General features: G+C 45.2%; 1 long non-coding RNA gene across 1 annotated transcript in view; it reads left to right on the top strand.

Moving 5' to 3' along the window:
• The first annotated feature begins 1,009 nt into the window (after nucleotides 1-1,009).
• LOC148107443 (uncharacterized) overlaps nucleotides 1,010-26,846 on the top strand; it is a 39,989-nt gene continuing 14,152 nt past the window's right edge. Inside the window, exons 1-2 of the long non-coding RNA XR_015722388.1 lie at nucleotides 1,010-1,138; nucleotides 5,794-5,957. This is a non-coding gene — a long non-coding RNA (uncharacterized LOC148107443). The remainder of the gene's footprint in view (nucleotides 1,139-5,793; nucleotides 5,958-26,846) is intronic.

Genomic DNA, 26,846 nt, shown 5'->3' with positions numbered 1-26,846 from the left:
CCACCTCCAAGGAGGGCGGCGGGGGAGATCTTCAGAGCCGGTCACGGTCACAAGGGGTGGAGGGTTGGTGGAGGTCACAGGCGGGACGTGACCCTAGCTTGACCCGCGAGCTGGCGGGGGAGATCGGGATATTGCCAGCTCCTCACCCCTCCCGAGCCCTTGAAATACGCTCCGCCCACCGTTCCCACGGCGGGAGCCATTTTCAAGGTTTTACCTGGAGAGAGTAACGTGTTCTTGAGACCAAGCTGACTGAACCGGTTAAGACCTGTCAACTTTTAAGGTGCTGGCGGCTGTGCAGAGACCCCCTTGTCCTGCGGCTGCCCAGACGAGCCTGGTAAGCCCCCTGCTTGTGAGCACCGCCTCGGGCTCTGGAGGGGCTGCCTCTTTTTGGCGCCTCTCCCTGTGCTCGGTGTGCGCAGGCGCGGGCGCAGTTTATGACCCGACATCCGCTTTCAGGGAGAGCCAAATTCAGACGCTGCCCACTGCTTGCAAGGTAACGTCCAGACGCCCCGTCTGATCTACAGTGCAGGTATAACCTGGTCCCCGCTACGGCCTCCGTCCTTACTCCAGTGCCCTGTGCTTTTCTGCGGACGCACGGAGGTTCGGTGACCTCAGGGCTTTTTCACAGGCTCTTCTGACCTGGTTTCATTTATGGGCTGTTACCCCCAGGAGAGCCTTCTGTCACTCCCCAATTTAAATTCAGCACCCCAGGGGCGCCTGGCTGGCTCAGTCAGTGGAGCCCGCGACTCTCCATCCCAGGGTTGTGGTTTGGGTCCCACATTGAGTATAGAGATTAGCTCCTTGTTCCTTTCCTTCCTGGCGTGTATCACCATTTGTCTCCTTATTTGTTTAATGTTTACATTCCTTCCCAAACTGTGAACCTCTTTGAGGATAGCCGAATCTGCCTCATCCACCACCGCCTGCCCACAGCCCGGTTCACAGAGGTGCTCAATAAATATTGATTAAATAAACGAATAAAGCGTTACTATTATCCCCATTTCACAGATGAATAAGCTGACACTCAGGGTGGCAGAATCATTTGCTCAAGGTCACATGTCTGGAAAGTGAATGGGGCTGGATTCAAACCCAGCACCGGCTCTTCAGTATGTGTCTAGGAGTGGGACTGCTGAGTCATATGGTAAGTTGTATCTTTACCTTTATAAGGGTCTGCAAACTGATTTCCAAAGTTATTTACCATTTTACATCCCTACCAGGAACTGGCAGGAGGCACGGGCTGGGTGGCAGAGTGGGTCAGAGGCAAGTGCTGTCTGTTGATTGGATGTCGTGTCCTCCTAAAATGCCTCTGATGAAATCCTAACCCTAATGTGATAGTATTTGGAGCTGGAGCCTTTGGAAGGTGATTAGGTTAGATTGGGTTATGAGAGTGGGGCCCTCTGTATCCTCATGAAGAGAAAGAGACATGAGACCTCTCTCGGTGTGCACGCACCAAGGAAAGCCGTGTGAGGACATAACCAGCAAGAGGGCCCTCATCAGGGACTCCACCACGTGGGCACGCTGTCAGACCTCCAGCCCCCAGAACTGGGAGCAGTAATGCTTGTGGAAGCTGCTTAGTCTATGGTGTTCTGTTAGAGCCCCAGGGATGGGTGGAGAATTCAGAAGGCGTGGATTTGTACTCCAAGGAACTCACAGGCCTGCTCCCTCCCGAGGACTGAGATAAGTAAGCCTGTCCAAGGAACTGTGAACGCCCATTGCCTGTCAACTAATGAGTGGGTCAAGATAAGGTGATAGACATCCATACAATGGAATGCTGACCTGTGCTACCAGTGAAAACAGGATGCTCAGTGAAAGAAGCCAGTCGCAAGAGACCACATATTGTATAATCCTGTTGAAACGAAACATCCAGAACAGGCAAATCCGAGAGACAGAGATGACATTGGTGGTTGCCAGGGGCTGGAGTGAGGTGGGGGGTGGTGAGAAAGGGGAGTGACTGCTGGACAGGTACAAGGTCTCTTTTTTGGGGTGATGAAGGTGCTTTGGAACAAGACAGAGGGGATGTTTGCACAACATGGTGAATGGGCTTAGGTCCCTGAATGGAACACTTTAAATGGTTCATTTTATGCTATGTGCATTTCACCACAAAGAGAAAAGTGCCTGGAAACAAAACTGATTCCTTCTGGAGATTATTCTAGCTAATGCCAGAGACCTTCTCAGCAGAGGCATAGTTCCGGGCCTCTCGTGGGGCTGCTGTGCTGCCAAGGTCCCCCGTCGCCATTCACATAGTAGTCATTCGCCACGAGTGGCATCTTCTAGCGGTGTGTGTGTGTGTGGAGGGGCAGCAGCTCTACTTTTGCGGTCACACAGGGACCCTGCTTGCTGGAAATGTCAGTGGCTCTCTTCTCTCTTCAAAAAGGCTCAGGAACCCCGGGCACGTGGCCTTGGTGACCCAGACTCCAGTTAGGAAAGCACCGTTGGAGGCTGGCGCACAGGTGGCTGCAGGTGGCCGGGGAGAGTGCCCAGGCAGCCCTGCACGTGGCCCTTGCATTTCCCACAGATTCCCCGTCCCAGGGTTGTCAGCTGGCTCAAGGGGCAGAGCGAGGAGTGCTCGGTCGTTGCAGTGAGCTGGAGACACTCGCTTCCCAATTACTGGACTTTTGAAGTTATTTGATGTGGAAAACACCTGTGCGCTGCTGACCTGCCTCCAAGCTGCGGCAGGAACAGGGACAGGCTCAGCACCAAGACAGACCGAACGCTAGAGACGCCTCTGTCCCTGTTGGTGTCAGCGATTCCATCCTGGGCACAGCTGGGCCAGGACAGGCATTTCAAAGTAATCATGTTTATTGAAGTGTCACTTATGGGCAGTCGTGCTAAGAACAATCATCTCAATGGCGGTACGATTCACGCGCAACAATGCACCCATTTTAAGTGGACGGTTGGATGGGTTTTGACAGATTTATATACCTGTGTAACCACCACTCCAGTAAAGATAAAGTATGTTTCCATCAACCCAGAAAACTTGCCTCATCTCCCTTTGCCGTTAACCACCACCCCCTCAACTCCAGATAGCCACTAAGTGATCTGCGTTGTATCACCGTAGACCCCTAGTAGTCCATAGAAACGGACCGATACACTGGGTAATGTTTTCTGTCTGGCTGCTTTTGCTGGGCATAATGTTTTTGCTGTTCATCCATGTTATTGCCTGGGTCCGTAGTTTATTCCCTTTCTGTTGCTAAATCGTATTCCATTCCGGGGATATGCCACAATTTGTTTCTCTATGCACACATCAACGGACATGGCCAGTTTGGGGCTTTAATGTGTGCAGGTCTCTGTACGGCCATATGTTTTCATTTCTCTTGGGTAGGCGCCTAGGAGTGGAATTGCTGGGTTGTGTGATGAGTGTATATCTAACTTTATAAGAAATTGCCAGACCCTTTTCCAAAGTTGCACAGTTTTGCATTCCTGCCAGCAACGTGTGGAAAGTTCCAGGTACTCCACATCCTCACAGACACTCGATATGGTCAGTCTCACTAGTTTTAGCCATTCTGGTAGGCATGCTGTGGTATCTCATTGAAGTTTTAGTTTGCATTCCCCTGATGACTAATGCACACCTTTTCAGGTGCTTATTGGCCATTTTTAGACCTCCTTTGGTGAACTGTTTAGATCCTTTGCCCACATTTTATTGGGTTATTTGCTTTTTATTGAATTATAAGATGATATTCCAAAGGCAAGGAATGAAGTTATTCAAAATTCTCAGTGTGGTGGGAGGGTTTCCTAGCCTCCCTTTCTCTCTGGGGTCTGGCCAGGATAACAGGGTAGGGGGAGGCGGCTTTGGTTAAGTAACTTAAGGTGGAGAGAGATTACTTTGGCACTCAGGCGGAGGTTAACCCCAAACTTGAGGACTCATGCGAGTCCCCCAGAGGACTAAACCGTACATTCCCTTGGAGCCCTGCCCCAAGGGGTCTGATGGGTAAGTCTGGGGTGGGGCCCAAGAATCTGCATGTCTAACAAGTTCCCAGTTGCTGCCGATGCTGCTGGCCCAGGGGCCACACTTTGAGTAGCACCTGAGAGATGACTGAGGCTGAAGTTAGACCATGGTGACGAGCTCTTATTTTCCCTTCTTCTCCTCCAGTTTGTAGTCTGTGTAGCTCCCCCTTCCTCTGCCCACCCACCCCTCCCACCGTGTAGAGTACTTATATGGAATAAAATGATTGACAACCCACACTCCACGTGGAGAGCATCAAAGGGGGCCAGGGGCCCAAGGGACCGAGGAAGAGAGGGAAAAGCATCAAGGCAGGGAGCTTTCCCCACTGACTTTGAAGGGGTAGACACACCAGTCACCCTGAAAGTTGGAAACAGAAGTCATGAACTTGTTACACCTGGTCCGGATATGTATCTACCTTTTTGATCGTGGTGGTGGTGGCGGTGGTGGGTGTTATCTCCACTGTGTTTAAATTCTTTTGAATGAGTCGTCAACACTTATAAATTGACTGTAATGTAGGATCATATTTCTGGCTAATGGTTGCAACCAAACTTCTAAATGTGAAGGGTACAGTTATGCCGCGAGTGACTCTGGCGTTTGGGTTTAAGATCTGTGAAAACATTTTGGGACACTGAGACCTGGAGAGACACCAAGAACCTTTTAGAGGCTGTACATATAGGTGTCTGTGTGCACACATTTTTTTTTCCTCAGATGTATGTTTACTGGGCCAAAAAACAACCCTAACTGGAAACTTAACAGTAAAGACATTTTGATTTTGCAAGCAGCTGGTAAGAGGGAATTTACAAACTATCAAGAGTAAAATATAAATAAAGAAGCTGAAAAGAAGAAATGGAAAGGAAAGAACACCTACGGTTGCCAGTAACTTGAGACGGATGAAATAAGAAACGTTTTCGATTTCAGTTAAACCTTTAGAATTTTTCAGAGTGCTTAAACGAGAAAAATAAGGAGGTGGAGTGAGTGTGGGAGAGGACACTGCCAACGTAGATGAAGCTAAAAATTTAAATTCTTGTTAAACAATTCCAACAAATTGGCATTCAAAGTGTGCTATTAATAAAAATGCTCCTTTCAAAAAGATGGCTTGGCGTAAACCACTTTTTCCCCTTTATGCTTCTCCTTGCCGTGCTCAGACCCTCAGGGCATGAAACCTGGGTCCCAGCTTCAGTTTTTGTTGTGTATTAGCTGTGTGACCTTGGACAATTTACTAGATCTTTCTTTCTTTCTTTCTTTCTTTCTTTCTTTCTTTCTTTCTTTCTTTCTTTCTTTCTTTCCTTCCTTCCTTCCTTCCTTCCTTCCTTCCTTCCTTCCTTCTTTCTTTTAAATTTTATTTAGTTAGAGAGAGAGCATGCAGGAGTGGGGGGGGGCAGAGGGAGAGAGGGAGCAGACCTCCCCCTGAGCAGGGAGCCTGATGTGGGGCTCGATCCCAGGACCCTGGGATCATGATCTGAGCAGAAGGCAGATGCTTAACCAACTGAGTCACCCAAGTGCCCCTTACTAGACCTTTCTAGAGCCTCAGTTTCCTTTTCTGTAAAATGGGGATAATGAAAGCTACTTCTTGGGGAAACTGGATAAAACTCCACATTAGGCCATAGGCCAAACTCGAAAGGTCTACAGGGGCTGGGAAGATCTTGGAAAGGAGCAAGTGAGTCTAGTGGAAATGGGCTAAGCAGAGCAAACACCTCTTTAAAGAGCTCACTGCTGGTGAGCTCCTGCCTCCAGGAAAGTGGGCTCGGTCCAGCCCCAAGTTTCTGTTGTTTCAAAGAGTTACTGAAAATCCCCTTGTTTATGTGATCTCTGTTTTTAAGCCTTGACAATTAATTCACATTTTCCTAAAACAGCAACTAAACCAAACGGAATGGATTCTGCTGGACACACTTGGCCACCATCCTCTGGTTTACATCACTTGCCTTAAAGAGGAAGGGAATGAGATGGTTTCCTCGCTGGAGAGATGTTTTGTTCCCTTTCGGCTTTGGTGCAGGGTCATGCCGGATGCAAGCAGACAGTAAGTAATATTGGCTAACACTACCCGGTGCCTACTGTGTGCCAGGTACTGTTCTAGGCACTTTACCTAAAACAATTCACGTGATACCCCCAACAACCACGCTATTTCATCTGGGTCACAAAGGGGTTAAATAAGCCAGGGGAAAGTCCATTTTCAGCACCATTTAAGTCACGGATTAAAAACTGCAGGTAGGGGCGGGCGGTTCCTTTGGAGACTCAGAGACGGAAGGTTGACTCTGCCAGCCCAGCCCCACGCCCTGAGATTTTCCTTTGAGGCCCCTTAGGACAGGGAGAAGGGCTCCCCGTAGAGGGACAGCAGGCGCGCATCCCCCGGGGCCGGGCTGACGACCACTGTGTATTTGGGGATCACCAACATGAGTGAACGACTGAATGGGGAGGGAGGAATGTGCGAATGGGTTCTGTCCGCAGAGAAACCCAACTGCAGAGACAACTAACTTTTCCTTGCGGAGGAGGGAGAGGGGGCGGTGGTCTTCCTGACCCTCAGGCTTGGCTCGTGAACCCTTTATGACTTCCCCCCGGGACCACTGCTCCCACCTCTGAGGGCAGAGCGCGCGCGCGCATGTGTGTGTATGTGTGCGTGTGTGCGGGGAGGACTTGGTGATCGAGGGTCACGCGCAGGTGGCTTTGCCGCGGTGGTGGCGGCGGTCGCAGAGGCGCCGCCGCTGGAGGCAGAGGAGGAGGGACAGCTGGCCCACCATCGCTGCGGGCGGATAAGGTGGGCACGCCGTGGGGGGGGGGGGGCTGTGGGGAGGGGAAGGGGGCGGGCCGCCGCGGGTCTCGCCTCCCGGAACCGCGGCCCGCACTGGATAAAGGGGTCTTGGGGGGGCCATCTAGGGCGGGGAGGGGGACACAGGACGCCGTCCGCGGGAATGGGGCTGCTGGAGCTGGAGGATGCGCTAGAACTGGGGGTGGGTGACGACGGAATTGGACGGCAGGGAGAAGGCATGCGACCCGCGGATCCCCTGGGTTTTGGGGGGGCGGGTCCCTGTAAGGGTGTGCGAGTGACTGCGTCCGCGCGGAAAACAGGTGGTCGCCGGGTGCGAGCGGTCCCTCGGGGCGCAGCGGCCTGTCACCGACTGCAGCAGTGTCCCTCTTCCCCAGGCTGACAGGGGGTTAACACCTCGCTGGGGGAGCCGCAGGGTGTTGGGTGTGCGCCGAACCTGAGGTCCTAGGGGTTGCCTGGCCACAGTGCTGTGCTGAGCGGATGGATCGTGGGGCCAACAGGAGACCCACCACGGACACTCATGGTTGCTGGGCAGGATTGTGCGCCCAGTGTGGCCAGATCGGCCAAATTCTTGGGAAGGCAGAAAAGTGAGACATTTATGGAAAATTGCCTTTGGATTTTGGCAAGTAACTTAAAAACACTTTATATAATGAAAAGTTTTGAACATACATGAAAATCGGGAGACAAGTGTAAGACAAAATTTTAATTTTTCTAAAATACTGCATGAGTCGAATAAAACATATTCAGTGGCCACCTCTGGCTACTCACTGCCCTGGTCTAAGCCCGGGTTCTTCACAGTGTGGTCCTGGACCAACAGCATCAGCACCATGTGGGAGCTGGTTAGAAATGCTGAATCTCAGGCCCCACCCCAGACCTACTGAATTAGACTGGATTTTAATGAGATCCCCAGCTAATCCATGTACATGTTAAGGTTTGAGAAACACTGCTCTAGGCCTTTTTGCCTAAACAAGTTTTATCATCCTCTTTCCTGATTGGTCTTCCTGCCTCCAGGGTCACACTCTTTTTTTTTTTTTCCCCAATCGCTTGTAGTTCTTGTCTTAATATTCCAAGGCTCGGATCTGGTCCCAGATAATTTGGCGGAGGGAAGAATATTCTTTAGGAAGTCCTGGTTATATTACACAGTAAAACTGATGGTGTTCACACTAGTCTTACCCTCTTCAGGGCCCTGTCTAAGCTGTTCTTTCTTATAAATCTTATAGGATTTCTTCAAAGATGAAATGAGTTAATATAAGTAAGAGCATTTGTATATATTTTTATTAGTCAGGACTCTCTGAAAAGAGATAACTTCAACCAGTTAAGGCTAAATAAATAAATACATAATTTTATAGTTTCAAGGCTTGGAAAAGACGAAGGGAGGATTTCAGGTATGGCTGGATCCAGGGGCTTAGCTAATGTACTTGGAACTTGGTCTCTTTCTCTCTTTCTCAGGAGGCAGTAAGGGCAACAGGGTCTGGCTCACCTAGACCAAAAAGCTTGAGACTGGGAGTGTGGTGGTTAACAAACAAAACAAAACCCAAAGCCCAAAACAAAAACAAAAACAAAAAAAAAAGGGAAATAAATTGTTGTCACATAAGGACCAGATGTCTCTTACTTAGTTGGAAACTGTGTTCGTTATCATTCTTAGTAATTTTGTGTGATCTCCCTTAGTAGATTACAAGTTCATTGAGAGCTATGGCTCTGTCTTCCTCCTCTTTGCGTCCCCACACAGCAGATGTACTGCATTACACATAATCATGCTCGGGAAGTACTGAATCAAATGTAATTGACTCAAGTAGAGATTCAGTCTCTGAGACACCAGCCTCAGGCAAGACATCTCTCTCCCCCTCTGAGTTACAGTGCAAGTCACTGTTCTCAAGCTTGTAGTATAAAGAACATCCCAGACTGACGTTGGATGCCTTTGTTTCTCTCACTGCCACCCCTCCGTACAAAGTCATTTTGTCCCTTTGCAGGTGCCAAGCAGCTAGGAAAATGGGCCCAGCATGAGACAATTTCAAACCATGCAGCATTTTACTATGCAAAGGTAACAGGGTTTTTCTCAGCGTGACCCCAGCCACTGTGGCCTATGATTGTTACCTCAGAGTCAGGAAGGAAAAGAGGCTTGCAATAGTATGTGTCAATCAAAGGGAGCCCCTGAGTCCCCATTTTGTTAGGGAACAAGATTCTTTTGAGAAGCAAAACTGTAATCTCCAGCAGCCAATGAGTCTTAAAAAGGCAAAAAAGAAAAAATAAAATAAAATAAAATAAAAGCTCCTCAAACCACCAAATAACCAAATAACCCAGAAACAACCCCCCAGATCCACAAACAAAACAGTACAATCCCAAATCAAACAGAAACCAACCAAACCAAAACAATTAAAAAAAAAGAAGAACGCAGAGACATCTAGGAAGGTCTATAGAAGATTAGAAGTCTTTAAGGGGTATAATGCCTGGAACTGGATTTCTGTTCTTTTGGTCCAATCTGAATGGGAGAGACAGTAGGGATCATAAACATGACTGGAGAGGGACTCAAAATTATACCATCATTAGAGATCTTAATGGGTTAAGCTCCTATTAAAAAGAAAAAAGAAAAAAAAAAAAAGGCAAACGTATCAACCACTCACATCTTAGTCTGAATTAACCGCTTGTTGACAGCCAAGAGTTGCAAACTCAACTGCTTACAGGATCCAGGCATGACATGTCCACAGGTGAAACGGACTGAGGAAGGAAAATACGAGCATGGTGGAAATATGATGAACTGGTGAACACATGCCCCATCTACAGGGAGCAGCTGTAACTGAGCTCTGGCTGGTCATTACCCTGAGAAATTACAGGCTCAGTGTTACTGTATCTTTTGGAACAGAAGTTAGAAGTATAAATTTTTACATGAAATCTTCCAATATTTAAAAATATAAAAAAAATTTACCTGGCTTATCTACTAGTTCTTAATCTTTGCTCATCACAACTTCCTTTGATAATCTGATCAAAGTGATAGAGCCTGGGAAATTTAATTTGTATACAATATCATAGAGGGCCTCCTGTTGGTGAGAACCAACACCTGCTCTGCCGGTTATACTTTCCAAGAGAGGATCTGATTGGCTGGGTTTGCCATCATCAAATGTGCAACACTTCTATTGGATAGAGTTTCACTCATGGTCTCCCTCTCATGTTGTGATTGGTTGTTTTTAGCTTGGGCGCTGATTCTGCATCCAATCAGGTGTGGCCAGTGGCTGCAGGGTGGGATGTACCCAAGACATAGCTCCAGCGCCCGTAAATTTCAGAACAAAGTATTTCAGGAGTTAATTTTCTCAGAAGTAGCCATGGCCACCCAGATCCTTTGAACTTCATGGACTGCTCTCTAGGATGCCTCCTCACTGACGTTCCTCCCACCCCCCATTCTCTTTCCATTTGGAACATCTCTTCCTTCCCTCCCTTTCATCTTCTTATATTAAAAAAAAATCTGGTAGTTACTTTTAGTTTTTACGATCTCATTTAAAAAATCAGCCTATCAAAGTAATGCAAGTACACGGTTTAAAAGTCAGATTATAACATATTTATAACAATATTTGTTTCCTGTCCCTCTCCTAGTCTATCTCTAGAGACAACTATTTTCAACTCCCTTAGCTGATTCTTAGGGCATTTCCCCATCTTCATATTTCTGTTCTTGATTTTGGCATATAATTCTAGTTATTTCATTCATTTTCTCACTCATTAATCAATCAATCAGCCAGTTAATTAAACCTATGGGCTAGGGCCCCATGCTGTTATTGATAGAGGGATGAGCAAAACCAGATTCAGCCCCTCCTTTATGGAATTCTTTACTAGCAGAGGGGCTGATCTGTGATTCATCAAAGAATCACACAATTATACGTAAAATGGCACTGCGGTAAGTGAACCCAGGAAAGGTACATTGCTCCGTGAGAGAGCATAAAGGGGAAATTGACGTGGTCACGGAAATCAGCGAATGCTTCCCTGAAGAAAGTTGATTGAACTGAGATCTGAAGAGTGAGCTGACATAAAAGCCTTGGGAGAGGGACGCCTGCTGGCTCAGTCGGTTGGGCGTCTGCTTTGGCTCAAGTCAAGATCCTGGGGTCCTGGGATCATGTCCTGCATCAGGCTTCTTGCTCAGCGGGGAACCTGCTTCTCTCTCTTCCTGCTGCTCCCCCTGCTTGTGCGCCCTTTTGCTCTCTCTGACAAACGAATAAATAAAGTCTTAAAAAAAAAAAAAGCCCTGGGTGCGAGGTAAGGGAGGAAAGGAAAAGCATTTCAGGTTGAGAGAACAGCGTATGCAAAACCCCATGGAGGGGAAGGGGTATGGTGGATATCAGAAACCGTTTCCCTGGCCACTTGGAACTGTCATCTCTAACTAAATGAACCTTCATAGTAGAGACTTGGAAGAGAGGCATTGTGGTTAAGACCTGGGTCATGGGTTCAAATCTCTCCCCAACTCATTAGCTCTTTGCCCTCAGACAAGTCACCTAACTTCTGAGTCTCAGTTTTCTTAGTTAAAAAAATGCTGTTCCTAAAAGGTAGAGGGTTTGGTGATGAACATGAAATGGCATAATTCTTATGATGTTTTGCTCAGTGTCACACAATAAGTGGTCAAAAAAATGCTCATTGATATCACTGTATCATTTTTTTCTTTACTGTATAAATATCAGCTGATGGGGCAGATCTAGGCTGAATCCGGAGGTTGTGAAGGCTAGCAAAGTCTGGGGGACAAACAAAGCTTTTGTTTGAGCTGATGACCATGTGCGATGTCTTCAGATCATGGAGGAGAGAGAACACATGGGTTTTGAAAGTCACCCTGAGCTTGGCGTTTTCCTGGCCTGCAGCCATTAGCCCTGATTACATGAAGTGCTTCAGAGCTATGTGGAATCTCTCTCTCACTCCCTGTTTGGACTGTCTGGGCAGGAGGCAGAGAATGGATGCTTTTGGGGCAGGCACGCCTAGAATGTACCGCAAGACTCTGCCATCACATCCAAGGCTCAGAATCCTGGGAGTCTAGCCTTTGCCAGAGAGTTGTGTCCGTCATTCTCTTTCTGTCTTGCCTGGGATTCTAACAACCCACTTTATTTTGACCTTGCCCCTGACCTTGGTGGACACCCTGAACTTAGGGGATAGGTTGTTTATAGTTTGTTCCAACACTGAGGATGATATAATGCGGGCGTTAAAACTGCTGGAAGACTAGCATCTCTCTCTCTCTTTTCCCCTTCCTCCCTCCGCCCCTCCCTCCCTCTCTCTTTTCCTCTCTGTGCTTCACTCTATCTCTGTCTGCAGTTTGTCTTCCTGTCTGTCTCTGCCTCTGTCTGTCTTCCTTTCAACCTCCATTATTATTATTAATTTATATCTCTTTGCCTCTCTCTATGTCTCTTTGCTGTCCGTGTCTCAATCTCTTGTCTTTATTTCTCTGTGCTCATCCTTCCATTTCTGGACATAACATTAAATTCTTTCTCTTGATCTCTCAGTCTCTTTCTGCCTCCCCTACCCACCCCCCACATCTCTCCCATCTCCCGAGCCCTTATTTAACATTCTTTTTTTAGGGGCACCTGGGTGGCTCAGTCGTTAAGTTTCTGCCTTCGGCTCAGGGCGTGATCCCAGCGTTCTGGGATCGAGCCCCACATCAGGCTTCTCTGCTGGGAGCCTGCTTCTTCCTCTCCCACTCCCCCTGCTTGTGTTCCCTCTCTCACTGGCTGTCTCTCTCTCTGTCAAGTAAATAAATAAAATCTTTAAAAACACACACACACACCATTCTTTGTTAAAAAAATTAATTAACTGGGGATGTACTGTATGGTGACTAACATAATATAATAAAAATATTATTAAAAAATGCAAAAAAAAGTTAATTAATTTTAGAGGAGAGGTTAGGGGCAGAGGCAGAGGGAGAGAGAAACTCAAGCAGACTCTGCGCTCAGTGCAGAGCCCGACGTGCGGCTTAATCCCAGGACCCTGAGATCATGACCCGAGCTGGAACCAAGAGTCAGATGCGTAACCGACTGCGGCCACCCAGGCTCCCCCTCCTTCTTTAACATTCTGTGATTTAATGGAAATAGTCTAGCCCCCTCAATGAGACCATTTGTAACCAAGGACTTAGCTAGCATCATTTTTGTTTTTTGTGTATGAGGGCAGTGGGGGAAGTTAGCTGCTTTGCACTTTGATATCGTTTAGTCAAGACAGCCTTTTTATTAGCAAATTTGTGCAAATTGGTTCACAAGATGCAAGATGTGACTAAAATATTCAATTCCCATGCTGTCAAAGCACTAATGGATTGGGAAGGTAAATTATAGAGGCATGTTCTCCCACAGGAGTTCTGCTGACATTTAAAATTAATTTTTCTTAATTCTGTGGGCACTGCATTACACACTGGTTTTGGGGGGGAGCATTCCGATCCAAGTTCTTGGTGAGCACCCTAATAGAGGAGAACAGTGGTGATTAAATTAGAAGTGCAACAGTTGTTCTTTGGTTACTTCCTGCAAGTTTTCTTACCTTGGGGAACATTAGCAAGAGGAAATGTTTTGCAGAGTCTCAACAAAGTTAAGAGTATCAGCTTTTACGGAAATGAGCAGATGCACAGATAAAATGTTTGGGAGAAAACTCCAACTATACATAGCTTGGGAAGAGTTTTAAGATTTTACACCTTCTTTCCCTCCCTCCCTCCCTCCCTCCCTCTCTTTCCTTTTCCTTTCTGTGTAGTATTCCTCCCATCTGTGTTATGCCTGGGTCCATAGCCCGCTGTGCTTGCACCTGAACTGACATTCACAACACCCGAGTTCCGTCCCAGCCTTGCTGCTCACCAGCTGTGTGACCTTGGGAAAGTTACTCAGCTTCTCTGGGCTTCAGTGTCCTTTCATGTTGAGTGAGATGTTTTTGGAGTAGATGACCACCAATCTTTTTTCCAGGTCTAAAATTCTCTGACACACATACCAACAAATGTTTAATTTTTAATATGCATTTTTGCCCCTGTTAAGAAGAGGACAAATTCATTAAACACTAATTAAAAAAAATGAACAAGTGGAAACTACCCAGAATCCTGCCACCCAAAGAGCGCTGTGAACAGTTTGATGCCTTTCCTTTCGGTCTTTTTTTGATACATAGTTTTACTGTACGGGTTGTTTATATTACGTGTGACACTTGTGGGTCCTCTTTTTCTCAGTTAGAATTTGCTCCTTGAGCATGTCTCTGTCCTTCTGTCTTTATGAACATTTTAACAAAAGATTTTATTTATTTATTTGTCAGGGGGAGAGAGAGAAAGAGAGAGCACTAGCAGGGGGAGCAGCAGGCAGGGGGAGAAGCAAGCTCCCTGCTGAGCAAGGAGCCCGATGCGGAACTCGATCCCAGGACCCTGGGATCATGACCTGAGCCGAAGGCAGATGCTTAACCGACTGAGCCACCCAGGTGTCCCTCTTTAGGAATATTTTTAATGGGTACATAGTATTTCATCCAGCACCTGGATTTCCATAACCATTCCCTGGTTGCTAAGCGTTTTGGTTGATGTCAGCTTTCCTCTTTCATGGCTACTTTAGCCAGATTTGTCTAAGCATTGTTTTAGGGCTTGAACAGAGAACTGAGGTCCAGCTTCATAGGGACCCCCCTCCAAGCAGGCCCCCTGGATGAATCTGGACAGCAGATACATTTTGTTCAACCTAAAGAGGGTTTCTAATAATTAATTAATTTTATTTAATTCCCACATTAAAAAAAAATCTAAGATCTCACACAAAAATCCAGAGTTCCAACTTCTCTTAGAAATGTAAAAATAATCCCGTGTAGCAATATGCAGGTAGTGTTGAGGGGCAATTGCCCCTTTTGGTGGGCACCGTCTCCTCGTTTGCCCCAGCCCCCTGACCCCACCTCCTCTCGTGTAGTGGTCCCTGTGTGCATTTGAGTTTGAGCCCTCTGGTGAGTTGGTTGTGTTTGGGCTGAAGCCTGGTACCAGTCAGGCACAGAATGTGACGTGCTGAACTTTTCACTCTCTGAACAGGACCCAGTGAATACCTTCTGGGCGTTGTGCCATGTCAGGCTGTTTTTCTACAGGTGCCATGGGAATTGTGTGGCCGAATTTCTGCGTTCCGCATTGTTTTTGGTGGTTTGTGCTTAGAGAAATGAAATCATTGCTCGGATGCTGCCAGGATGCAGGGACGGGGAAACTCGGCAAAATTCCTAACCTGGTTTTAAGAATTCAAGGCTATGATAGACTGTAATTTATTTCTTTTTATCTGTAGTTTTGTGTGTGTGTCTGCTGCTCTCTGAAGTCTTCATTCAGGAGCCTTAGCCAGGCCATCTGCAGTCAGACCCTTCCTGGCAGGTATTGCAATTGTAATTACATCCTTATTTGTGTTCGTCTCTACCGAGGCAGAGATGGTGATGCTCACCCAATATTTCATACGCTCTGCTGCGTTCCTACCGGCCTTGCCGCGAAGTGGGACCATGTGATCAGTGCTGGCCAATGAGCTACGAGCAGAGGGGCGTGGCTCACCTCCAGGTTTAAGCACAGGGAAGGGTGAGTTCTCTGTGTGTCTCGCTATACTGTGTGGAATGTGAAGGCCTCACGATCAAAATGGGAAATCAGACTATGGTTGTAGCCTGGATTTCTGAGTTACTCGGACCCGCAGCAGACTCTCTGGGAGCGAAGAGTAAACTTTTCTTGTGTGAAGCCACGGAGATTTTGGTGTGTTTGTTACTGCAGCATAACCTAGCTGAAGCTGACTGATACATCTGACTTGATGAGTAGGGACTACACGGCCATGTCCCCAGAAGCTTTTGACAGCCAGCCGGTGTTCAGTAAACATTCTAATGGATAAAGAAACAAATGCAGTTTGTGTTTTTAGACTAGACATATACCCAAGTCTTCTTCCTCCTGGGATGGCTTGTTAGCTTAGAAAGACACCCTCCTGGGGAAGAAAAGAACTAACATTTATTGAGTACCATCTATTTTGTCAGTTATGATCCACATTTAAAAATGAGGAAAAAGAGGCCCATGCAGATTAGGCAGTCTTCCCAGGGTCATAGAGCTGTTTAACACATGGTTCTGCCAAAATGTCTCCTATCCATCTTTTCAATTGTCTTCAGGTTTTGACTTTAATGACTTCCGTGATCACCAGGCTAGATTACTCCTCACTGTTATATGTTCTCCTAACTCCTAGCACTTCCCTATATAACACTATCGCTTCCCACTAGACTTTCAGTGCTCTGAGGGTAGGTCGTGTGTCTGTCTTGCTCAGTCCTGTATCTCTAGCATTTAGTAGACTGCCTGGCAAATGGGAAGTACTAAATAGATGTTTGTTCAATGAATAAAAGGGAGGCAGAAAACCTAGACTTTTGTACTGGTATCACCATTCATCACTGGTGTCATCTTGGACAAGTAATTTTACCTCTGTGAATTGCAGTGCTTCTGTTTATACAAGGAAGGTGTTTGGCTCTGCTGTTCCATAAATTTTTCATTCATAAATTATCCTCTTATTCCTTCTCAGGGTTTCATTTTGGGTTACTTTCTCATCCTTTTAATTCTATTTCTATTCCTAGAATAACTGACAGATCTGGGATTTGAACCCAGGCAGTCTAACTAAACAGTTCATGAGAGGAGTGCCTGGCTGGCTCAGTGGAGTGTGCAACTCTTGAGTTGTGAGTTCGAGCTCCGCGTTTGGTGCAGAGATTAGTTAAAAATAAAACCTTAAACCCCCCAAACAGTCCATGATTTTAACTGCTTATTCCATCCAGCCATTACCCCACGTATCCTTCTGTTTATCCATCGTTATTCATCTGTCCACTCATACGGTCACTCATCCATCCATGTATCCTACCATCTATCCAAACATCCATCCCTCCATGCACGTATGCATGTATCTGTTTGTTCATCCAGGGATTTTCTGTCCACATATCCATATATTCTTCAACAAATGCTTTTGGAGTGAATATTCTATGCCAGCCCCTGTGCTGGGGTACTGGGGTCCAACAGGAACAAAACCAACTCAGTTCCTACCCTCCCAGAGTCTCAGTTTCGTGGGTATAGGGAGGTTTCTCCTGTGTGTTGTTAATGTGGGATATTGAAATAATGCCCAGTATATGAGCTGGAGCTCTTCAGTTGATTTTATTGTATTGGTTTTTGTATTCTCATGGATAATATAAGGCTGTGTTGTTATTATTACATGGAAATACATTAGTTAACTAACCAATGTTTATTGAGCACTTACTATATGCCAGGCACTATGTTAGGTGCACACAAGACCCAACTTGTTCCACAGCTCTAGAGGGCATCACTCACATTATGTTTAGAGTTGTACAGGATAGCGGGACCATGCATTTGTTACTGTCTTAAAGGAGTCCACAGCCTAGTATAACGCTTAGGAGCTTGGGTTCTGAATCTAGACAGCTTGGCTTTGAGTCCCATTTCTGCCACTTATTGGCTATGCAATTTTGTCAGATCACTTCACCTCTCTCTGCTTCACTTTCCTTGCCTATAAAACAGGGATAATAGTTTATAGATAGTTATATGGCAAAGAGTTTTTTAATGCAAAAGCTCTCAGAATAGGACCTAGTATATGGTAAGTGCTCAGTAAAAGACTAGTGAGCAGCTTCGATATAGATGCACTTGGTGGCTTTCTTTAACAATTTTTCAGATGGGGAAACTGAGTTAGGAGCATGACCTAGCCAAACCTGACATGATCAGCCAATCCTGGAGTCTATGATAAATGGGTTAGTGACTATTCATTGATTTAGAGGTTATGTGGTTCATGTAGCAAGGTACTTATCCAAGCTGACATAAACCAGTTATAATAAAGTGTGACTCCACTTTGATGTTTGACCATCAGCAGCTTTTGAGATCTCTCCCTTCCCCTTTCCCTTTGCCTCATATCTGGGCAAGCCAGTAAGAAATCCCATGTACTGTCTCCTTTGGTGTGATGTGTGCAGGAACCTTTACCCAGCTCCATTCCCTAACCACAATAAAATTAAAGTTTCTTCCCTCTCTTTGTTCAAGACATTCCAGATCAGCTTGAGTGCCAGCCCTGTTTTCCCCAGAAAATTTCGTTACATGAGAAGCAAATCTTTACCTACCCTTTTGGTGCCTGTGTGGCATCATCAGTCTTGACATCCAAACCAAGGATGGGTAGGGTGTTGATTCCACCTTCCATGGGGAAACCATCAAACACTAATGTTAACAGAGTGAATTTGGAGAAACCAAATATAATGGAGATAACTAATTGATCTGAAGGAAATGACCCAGAAATTCCACTTCTCTGATGCTACTGGAGAAAGTACATATACCTGTATGAGAGGAAGAGCTCAGTAAACTATGGTACATCCCGGCATGGGCTACTTGGCAGTCATTTAAAAAATTAAGTAGGGTGGTTATGTACAGAAAAAGGTAGATTCTCAGAATATATCATTGAGTGAGAAAAGCAAGATGAAGACTATGTTAAGTATGTCTGTGTTCTTTTTAGAATTAATTTTTGTGTATGGTGTGAGGTAGGGAATCAAGGTGTTTCTTTTTTTGTCCATATGACTATCCAGTTGATCCAGCATCATATTCAAATGATCCTTTTGTACAACAGCAATGCCTTTATTGTAAATCAGATGACTGTCTATGCGTGGTTCTGCTCTAGAACTTTATTTTGTGCCACTCGTCTATTCATCTATCATGTGCCAACACCACAAAACCCTAATAACTATAGCTTCAAGTCAGACTTGAAATCTGCTGGTGTAAGTTTTCTCTTCCTCCTTGTCTTTCTTCTATATTGCTTGATTTTTGTTAGGTCCTTTGCGTTTCTATATAAATTTTAGAATCAGCTTATAAATTTCAATTAAAAAAACCTAGTAGATTTTGATTGGGATTCCCGTGAATCCATAGACCATTTTGGGGAGAACTAAAATCTCAAGAATCCATTGGCATGGGACATTTCTCCACTTAGGTGAATATTCTTTAACTTCTGTCTGCAGTGTTTGTAGTTCTCAGTGTTAAAATCTTGCTTACCTTTTGTCAAAGTTGTAACCAGATTTAAAATATTTTTTGCTTGTATGGTAAATGACATTTTATTTTATTTTATTATTTATTTTTTAAGTAGACTCCACACCCAGTGTGGGGCTTGAACTCACGACCCCAAGATCAAGAGCTGCATAGTCCATGGGCTGAGCAGGTGCCCCAGTGATACTGCATTTTAAATTTCCTTTTTCTATTGTTCGTTGCTGGTGTGGTGGAGCATACGTACAGCAGGATGCCATTTATGTTACCCTCCCCCTACCCAAACTTCTTCTGCAACATAGTCTGTCTGTGTACATTCATAGGGAAAAGCCTGGAACTATACACACCAAACTGACTGCAACAGTAACTTCTATGGGGAGAAAGGGACTTGGATTCTTGGGGAAAGGTTGTGTTCAAGAGGGACGTTAGCCTTATGTGTCATGTTTCAATTCTTGTGTAAAAGGGAATGTTTTAATGTGTTACTTGTGTAATTAAAAATCTATTAAAAGAAAAGAAAAAAACAAATGATCCCCCTGCCCAAGCCTGGTAGGGAGTATGTGTGTGATTGATGAATTGGTGGAGTGCCAGGATGCCCTCCCACCTGTGTCAGGAAGGTTCCTGGATGGAGATTGTAATTAAAAGCACAAAAGTCTGATCAGTTGGGTTGTCCCCTGCAGAGAGATGGTGTGAATTAAGAATCTGTAGAAGCAAGTCCAGGGAGGCCAGCCTGATCAGCGTGTGTGTCCAGAATTGTTTAGGAAAGAGAGTTCCTAGACCTACAAGCAAGAGAACCTGCCCGGGGATCGGATAAATTCCTAGAATGAAGGGGCTCAGTATCATGATCACCCAACTGACTCTTGGATCGCAGGACAACCTATAATGTCTGTCTTCAGCTGGGGCCCCCCAGAAGCAGACCCAGAGACAAGGGTGTGAGTGCAAGGACTTCATTTTGCAGGTGATTCCATGAAGCACTCATCACGGGGGTAAGTGAGACAGAGAAGGGCAGTGAGCTGTAGGGTTTTGCTGAGGGTCAGCTAGGCTCAGTCTGGCTTGGAGTCCTGGGAGTCTGTGAAGCACATGCTTCCGAGTTGCTCATGGTAAACAAAGTTGTGTGGTTGAGGAAGCACCTGTCCCTCACTCACACTAGCCATCGGTTGAGGCTTCTCCTGGGGATGTTGTCTTGTTGACGCTTCTGACCTGCTCTACAAACTGGATTAACCTGCTTCGGCAACCAAAGTCCTGGCAGAGAATCACAAGTCTTTATAGAAATGATCAACTCAGTGTGCAAGGGATGGTGAAAGGTACAGCAATAGTGTACAGTATGGTTTCCTGTATAGATCTGTAAACAAGAAGACATGTGCTTAGTAGAGAAGATGAGTTTATTCCCCTGAGCACTTCTGGTTCTCAACAGCAGTCAATAAATTGGCAGCCTGATTTATGCATTGCTCTCTTGTGAGTTAGGCTGGTAGGAGTCAAGAGAGATGGCCCCTTTGTGGGAGCACTTGGCAAGATGGAATTTCTTAGGCCAAGTTTGGAAGCTGAAAGGTGAAAAGTTGCACCAGGCAGGGACCATAAGTAAGTGAAGTGGGCAGGAGGAGGGGGAAATGCATAGGAAGTGCCTGGCATGGTGCTTTGCGGGTAGTGAATGCTCAGTAAAAGGTACAGAACAGGCAGCAGCAACTATTTTAATGGATAGTTTTAAGGAGGAAGTGGAACTGAGCGGAACTTACTGAAAGGATGCCAAAAAGATTCAAAACCAACCAGGAGGCAGTTATGAAAGACATCTCCATGCCTAACGCTGGCCTCTTGTGTAGACCTTGTAATTAGGATGACGGGCATTTTCTATTAATTGCAATGATGGCGATTTCTTAGAGGTGAGGTTAATTGGTAATACGGGTGTGTAACATCTTCCCCTCAGATATTTTAGATGCCAGTAATTAACCTCTTTGTTCCAGGGGGCAGCCATTCATCATTTGTCTTCTTGGAGTTCCGCTGTCAGCTCTTTCCACATCGCCTGCTGCATTGGTTTTGACACATTAGCAGGGCCGACATGGAGGAATACAAAAGTGAGTCATAGGGTCCCTGTAGCGAGACAAAGTGGACTTTCTGTTCATGTGGCCCAGATGAGAGCTGCTTTATGCAGTGGGTGCCATGAGGTCCAGCGCTGGTGTCTTGTTTGGGTACCTCCGAAGAAAGTCGTTTGTTATTTGGGGTCGCGCTTTAAATCTACACCTGCCAAGTTTTTTGTTGATCATCTAGATCCACACGTGGGGGATGCTGGACTGTACCTTGGGTGACCCATCACCTCGTACCCTGAGGCCCGGCTGGGTGTTGTCCCAGTGTTGTGTGGTTTTGTAGGAAGAGCTGACAGGCCTGCCTGTCCCTTTTTTCCAATTTATATTCTCATAGGCATTTCCTGACAAAGGTACTTAATGATCGCTCTGCTGGAAATTTCTATGCAATAAAATACATGTCCAAAATGGAAAAAAAAAAAAGTACATATACCGCCTTACAAGGGCCAGTGGGAATGATCGTACCTGAAAAAAAAGGTGGCCTCTGCAATATGAAAAGAAAACCATACAACTAAAAACATTTTAAATTTTATTTTTTTAAGCTTTACTGAGGTATGATTGACAAGTAAAAATTGTATATATTTAGGTTGTACAACATTTTTTCAAAAGCTGTACAGTGTGATGATTTAATATGTGTATACATTGTGACATGATTACCACAATCAAATTAATTAACATATCTGTGACCTCAGATAGTTACCATTTGTGTATATGGTGAGAAGAGTTTAGATTTACTCTCTTAGCAGATTTCAAGTATATAATACAGTATTATTAACTATAATCACCATGCTGTACATTATATCTTCAGAACTTACTCATTTTTCTAACTGAAACTTTCTATCCTTTGACCAATAGCTCCTCTTTTCCCTCTGGCAATCACCTTTCTACTCTCTGGTTCTATGAGTTTGACTTTATATAATTGAGAGTGACATGTTTCATTTCATGAAGCACTGTGCACCTTATAACGTATGCCAGCTAGTCAATGGCAACCCAACTTATGGTTCTTTACGTATTATATTTTACATGGTTACATTTTAATATTTTTATATTTGATCTGAGGGCGTTTATTGCCAGGCTCTACAGGGTTTAAATGTGACACTACCCTGGGCACAGCTTGCAGATCAGAATTTGGTTTGTAGGAATTTGATTTAAAAATGAATGCATTATTTAGAGCGTGGGATATCATGGCCTTTTGCAACCTGCTCACCTGATCTTTTTGGATGTTCTTTAGAACTTAAAGGTCTTAATTGCAAAAGTAAATTTATTTTTGTTGAAATAGCATAATAAATGCAATCAGGTATAAAGCAAACTATTAGTGATGGCCCATCACCCATCCTCTGCCCCCTGATACATTTTAAACGTTTAAATGCAGTGTTCCCAAACTTTCCTAGGGGTTGGGGAGATTTAGGATTTATCTGCCCTGCTCCTGTCCTCTGCAGAGTGGCTAGCAGTCCCAGGCACACTCGGTCTGCATTTAAAAGGGAAAACTTGTTCCGTCTACTCAACTTCTGACACCAAATGTGTGGGTTTTTCCCTTACATCAAGCAGTTCTCCAACTCTCTGGACACCAATTTGTTCCGTTCTTTTTTTTTTTTTTTTAAAGATTTTGTTTATTTACTTGACAGAGAGAGAGACAGCCAGTGAGAGAGGGAACACAAGCAGGGGGAGTGGGAGAGGAAGAAGCAGGCTCCCAGTGGAGAAGCCTGATGCGGGGCTTGATCCCAAAACAGTGGGATCATGCCCTGAGCCAAAAGCAGATGCTTACTGACTGAGCCACCCAGGCGCCCCCAGCTGGTTCCATTCTGACCCTAGTTAGCACAGACTCCACAGGTTAAGGGCTCAGTCCCCCCAAGACTGCCCTTCCCTTCAGTTCAGATGCCATTGCAAGTTCCAGGTTGTGATCTGTGCTTCTGACCAACTGACGATAAATTGGGAGTTCCCACAACAGCCTCTTTGGGTTTGATAATTTGCTGTAATGGTTCATAGAAGTCAGAGAAACACTTTAAGTTTACTGTTTATTATAAAGGATATTATAAAAGATATGGATGAACAGCCAGATGAAGAGGTACATATGGTGAGATATCTAAATGCAGGAGCTTCTGTCTCTGTGGAGTTGGAGTTTCCACCCTCCTGGCATATGGATGTGTTCACCAACCTAGAAACTCTCTGAACCCTGCTGTTTAGGGTTTTATGGAGATCCCATTACACAGACACGATTGATGAAATCATTGGCCAATGCAATTAACTCAATCTCTAGGCCCTCCTCTCGCTGGAGGTTGGGAAGGGGGTTGGGGCTGAAAGTTCCAGCCCTCTAATCATGCCTTGGTCTTTCTGGCGACCAGCCCCTGTCCTGAAGCCAAATAGGGGCCCCAACCACCAGTCATCTCATTAACATACACAAAGACACTCATCACTGTAAAGATTCCAGTGGTCTTAGAAGCTCCTGTGTCAGGAATGGGAGACTAAGACCACATATAACAAAAGATGCTCCTAGCACCCCATCACTCAGGAAATCAGAAGGGTTTTAGGAGCTCAGTGTCAGGAACTGGGGACAGAGACCAAATATCTATGCCTTATTATGTCACAGCCACCAACTATCCCAGTGACTTTAGGTAAGTGTCTTGAAACCCCTGAGCATCAGCCTCTGGTGTGTACCATGGGATGACAGCAGTCCCTGCCTCCTGGACTGCTGTGGGGACTGAGTGAGTTAATATGCATGGAGGATCAGCACCATATATCTTGCCTGGTGTAGGGGCTAAGGGCAGGCTGCCCCAAGATGGGCCCCTTTCGCATGAACATTATTTTGAGATAAAGCAATCAAAGCCCACCAGATTCAGGAAAATCTCTTTACCTTTCCCTCAACTGCCTGCTTGCACCAGGAAGAGAGCTATTAACTGAGATTCCTCTTTACCTAAAACACTTATTTGCATAATAGGGCAACCTTTGTTTTCCAAATATCTCCTTTCACCTTCCTTGTAATGGTCCATCTCCCCTTTGTATCTTCAGATTCCTGCCTCTCTCCTTAGCTTATAGAAGCATCATTGTTGCTCACTATCTTTGGAATTTACATGTCTGCGTGGATTCCTCATACAAATGCTGCTAAATTTGATTTTCTCCTGTTAATCTGCCTCGTGTCAATTTGATTCTTAGTCCAGCTAGAAGGACCTTAAAGTGCAGAGAAAATTCTTTCTTTCCAACACGGTATGGCGTATACACTCAAATAAGTGCACTATTTCTGAACCCTGAACCCTCAGTCTGGTGAAACAAGATTGCATAACACATATTCTAAATCAGAGTGGTGCAAATTTTCCAGTGTTTGCGGATTTAGGGCACTCCCTGGGGGTATAATTAGAATCAGATTTTGGGAAAGGTTGATTCACTCAGTCATCTATTTTTTCCCCTCTTAATTTAAATACAGACTATACTGCAAGTCACTCTCCCCAGGTGAGCTGAGTAATTAATGCCAGCTCTGATAATCCTGCCTGGCTTCAAAATGGTTCATTATTACTGATAACAAGTACCATTTATTGAGTGCTCTCTCTGTGCCTGACTCTGCCCTGAGTGCTTTTCTAGTTTTGGGTGTAGAGTTAAAGTGTTGTCAGGGACTCTGAGTCACACTCTTGCCTCCTTCAAGGAGTATGTCTTCTTCTCTGAGCCTCAGTTTCCTCATCTGTAAAAGGGGACAAGATTAGCTGCTCCCTCAACAGGGCTGCGTGGAAGATCAAATGCACAATAAATGCAAAGGTCTAAGCCTGAAGCTGGGCGGGCCGTAAACACTTGATAAATGTTAACTTGATTATCATCGTGTTCCTTAATCCTTATGGCAACCCTTTGAGGTAGATATGAAAAATATTTGGCTCATTTCATACAGCAGAGCTCTAAAAACAGGCGCCTTCAGTATTTCATTCCATTTCCCTTTATAATCTTTTTCATAGGATATTTGGGGTTGGGGATGTAAATTAGTTCCTTATCAACAGGAAAGTGGATATATACATTAGATTCATGCCACTGAAAGTGAATGAGCTAGGGCTCTGTGAATCAACAGGGGTGAATCCTCCAAAAAACATAATGTCAAGAGCAATAAAAGAAAGTCGCACAAAAATGTCATGGAATATTATTTACATAAAGTCTAAAACTCTGCAAAGCAGGGCGCCTGGGTGGCTCAGTGGGTTAAGCATCTAACTCTTGATTTTGGCTCTGGTCATGATCTTGGGGGTCAAGGTCTTGGGATTGAGCCCCCATTAGACTCTGTGCTCTGTGGGGAGTCTGCTGGAGATTCTCTTTCTCCCTCTCCCTCTGCCTCTCTCCCCACTTGTGCGTGCACACTCTCTCTCTTTCTCGAATAAATAAATCTTTAAAAAAATATGCAAGGCAATTATATCAAGTTAGGCATACACGTTACACAGATAGGTAGTAGAAGTACAGAGACATGGCTGGGACTGCAAACACCAGAGTCAGAGTGTTTGTATGTTGTACTCCCTCTGTGGAGCCAGTGGCGATGCGGTGACAGAGGGCACGTGAGATTCTTCAGTTTTTTGAGGAATGTTTATTTCTTAATCTCCTGCTGGGGGCATTTATTATTCTTTATGCCTTTCAGAATATGCCTCAGGTAGGTAATAATAATTTAAAAAATTGTACCCTAGCCATGGGGAGAGGGTTTGGGGCTCCCTCTGTATTCTTGAGCTCCCCTGTCCCAAACCAGGTTCTTTAAGCTTCTTGAACCCACACTTGCTCTGCACCAACCTCCATTTCTTCTTAGTGCCTAGATGACAAAGACCCCAGCCCACCTGGCTCAAAACAGAGCTTCCAGGCAGCCAGGGTCTCAATTTGCGTGTTAAAGGAGCCCAGATTTCTCCACTGTTGTTGTTGTTGTTTTTTAAGATTTATTTATTTGAGAGAGAGTGCAAGTGGGAGAAGGGGCAGAGGGAGAGGGAGAAAGTGAATCCTCAAGCAGATTCCTGCCCAGTGTGGAGCCCCATATGGGGCTCGATCTCAGGATTCTGAGATCATGACCTGAGCTGAAATCAAGAGTCGAATGCTTAGCTGACTGAGCCACCCAGGCACTCCTCTCCACCAGTGTTTTGATTACCCTTTACCTGCCTGGCTTTGTGACCTGCCTACCTCCAAACACTCCCAGGCACCCAAATGGCTCTTTTATCCCATTGGGCGGAGGGGTCAGGAGGAGAGAGGCATTCTCATTACCACAGAAATGGGGCTAACCTTAGTAAGGGCAGGGCTTAGACAAGTCACAGTATGTGGTGGGGCTCCCCTACTCCACTTCCAAGATATTTATAAAAGTGAAGCTTGATTAAAATGAGTAGCAAAAGCACTTTTAAAGGGAAAAAGGGATATTACGTAACCCTCCCTTCACTCCCTCCAGCATACTGCCTAATAGTGTGTGTGTGTGTGTGTGTGTGTGTGTGTGTGTGTGTGTGCACGTGCGTGTGTGTGCTGGTATATGGAAGACAGGAGGAGCCACATTTGCCAGGCAGTCAGCTCTGGTCTTGCAACAGCTGGCCCTTTTATCTGGAATGCCAAGATTGGAGGAGTTCTAAATAAGTATGTTTTCCAGGTGACTGAAACATACCCTCCTGGGGTCGTCTATATTTATGTGCAGAACACAAGGTTCAGAGAGGTTAAGTAATTTTCCCAAGGGTGCACAACTGGTAGAGTGGCAGAGCTGATAGCCTGGAACCTTGATCTGTTCCAAGTCAAGGATTGTGTGCTTCAGTATTTGCTAGTGTGTTAGTAAAACTTCTGTTTTACTGAGGGTGATTTTAATGGCAGTCATTCCAAGATCACCCCCTTTGGAAATTGTTTTGCTTTCTAAAAGAGGACACAGAAACAATTTCACTTTTCTCCATATTTTGAAAGTAAGCCCTCCACCCATTCTGCAGGTATGCTCTCAGGTGTAATTGAAGGGAAGGTGGGAAAGGAAACTAACATAAATTTGACTACCATATGCCAGGCATCTCCAAGACATCTTACATATTTTTATTTATGTTCCCTTTTGTCTATTATTATTCCCATTTTACAGATGGAGAAACTGTAGCTTGGCATATTAGTTATCTACTGTTGCATAACAGATTAACTCAAAATGTAGCAGCCTGAACCAACAAGCAT

This window comes from Ursus americanus, chromosome 30, assembly GCF_024610735.1.
Source record: "Ursus americanus isolate L20-20 chromosome 30, mUrsAme1.1.p, whole genome shotgun sequence".
Classification (NCBI taxonomy): domain Eukaryota; kingdom Metazoa; phylum Chordata; class Mammalia; order Carnivora; family Ursidae; genus Ursus; species Ursus americanus.
Note: the sequence above shows the minus strand (reverse complement) of the source record. Positions and strands in the feature narration are given on the sequence as shown.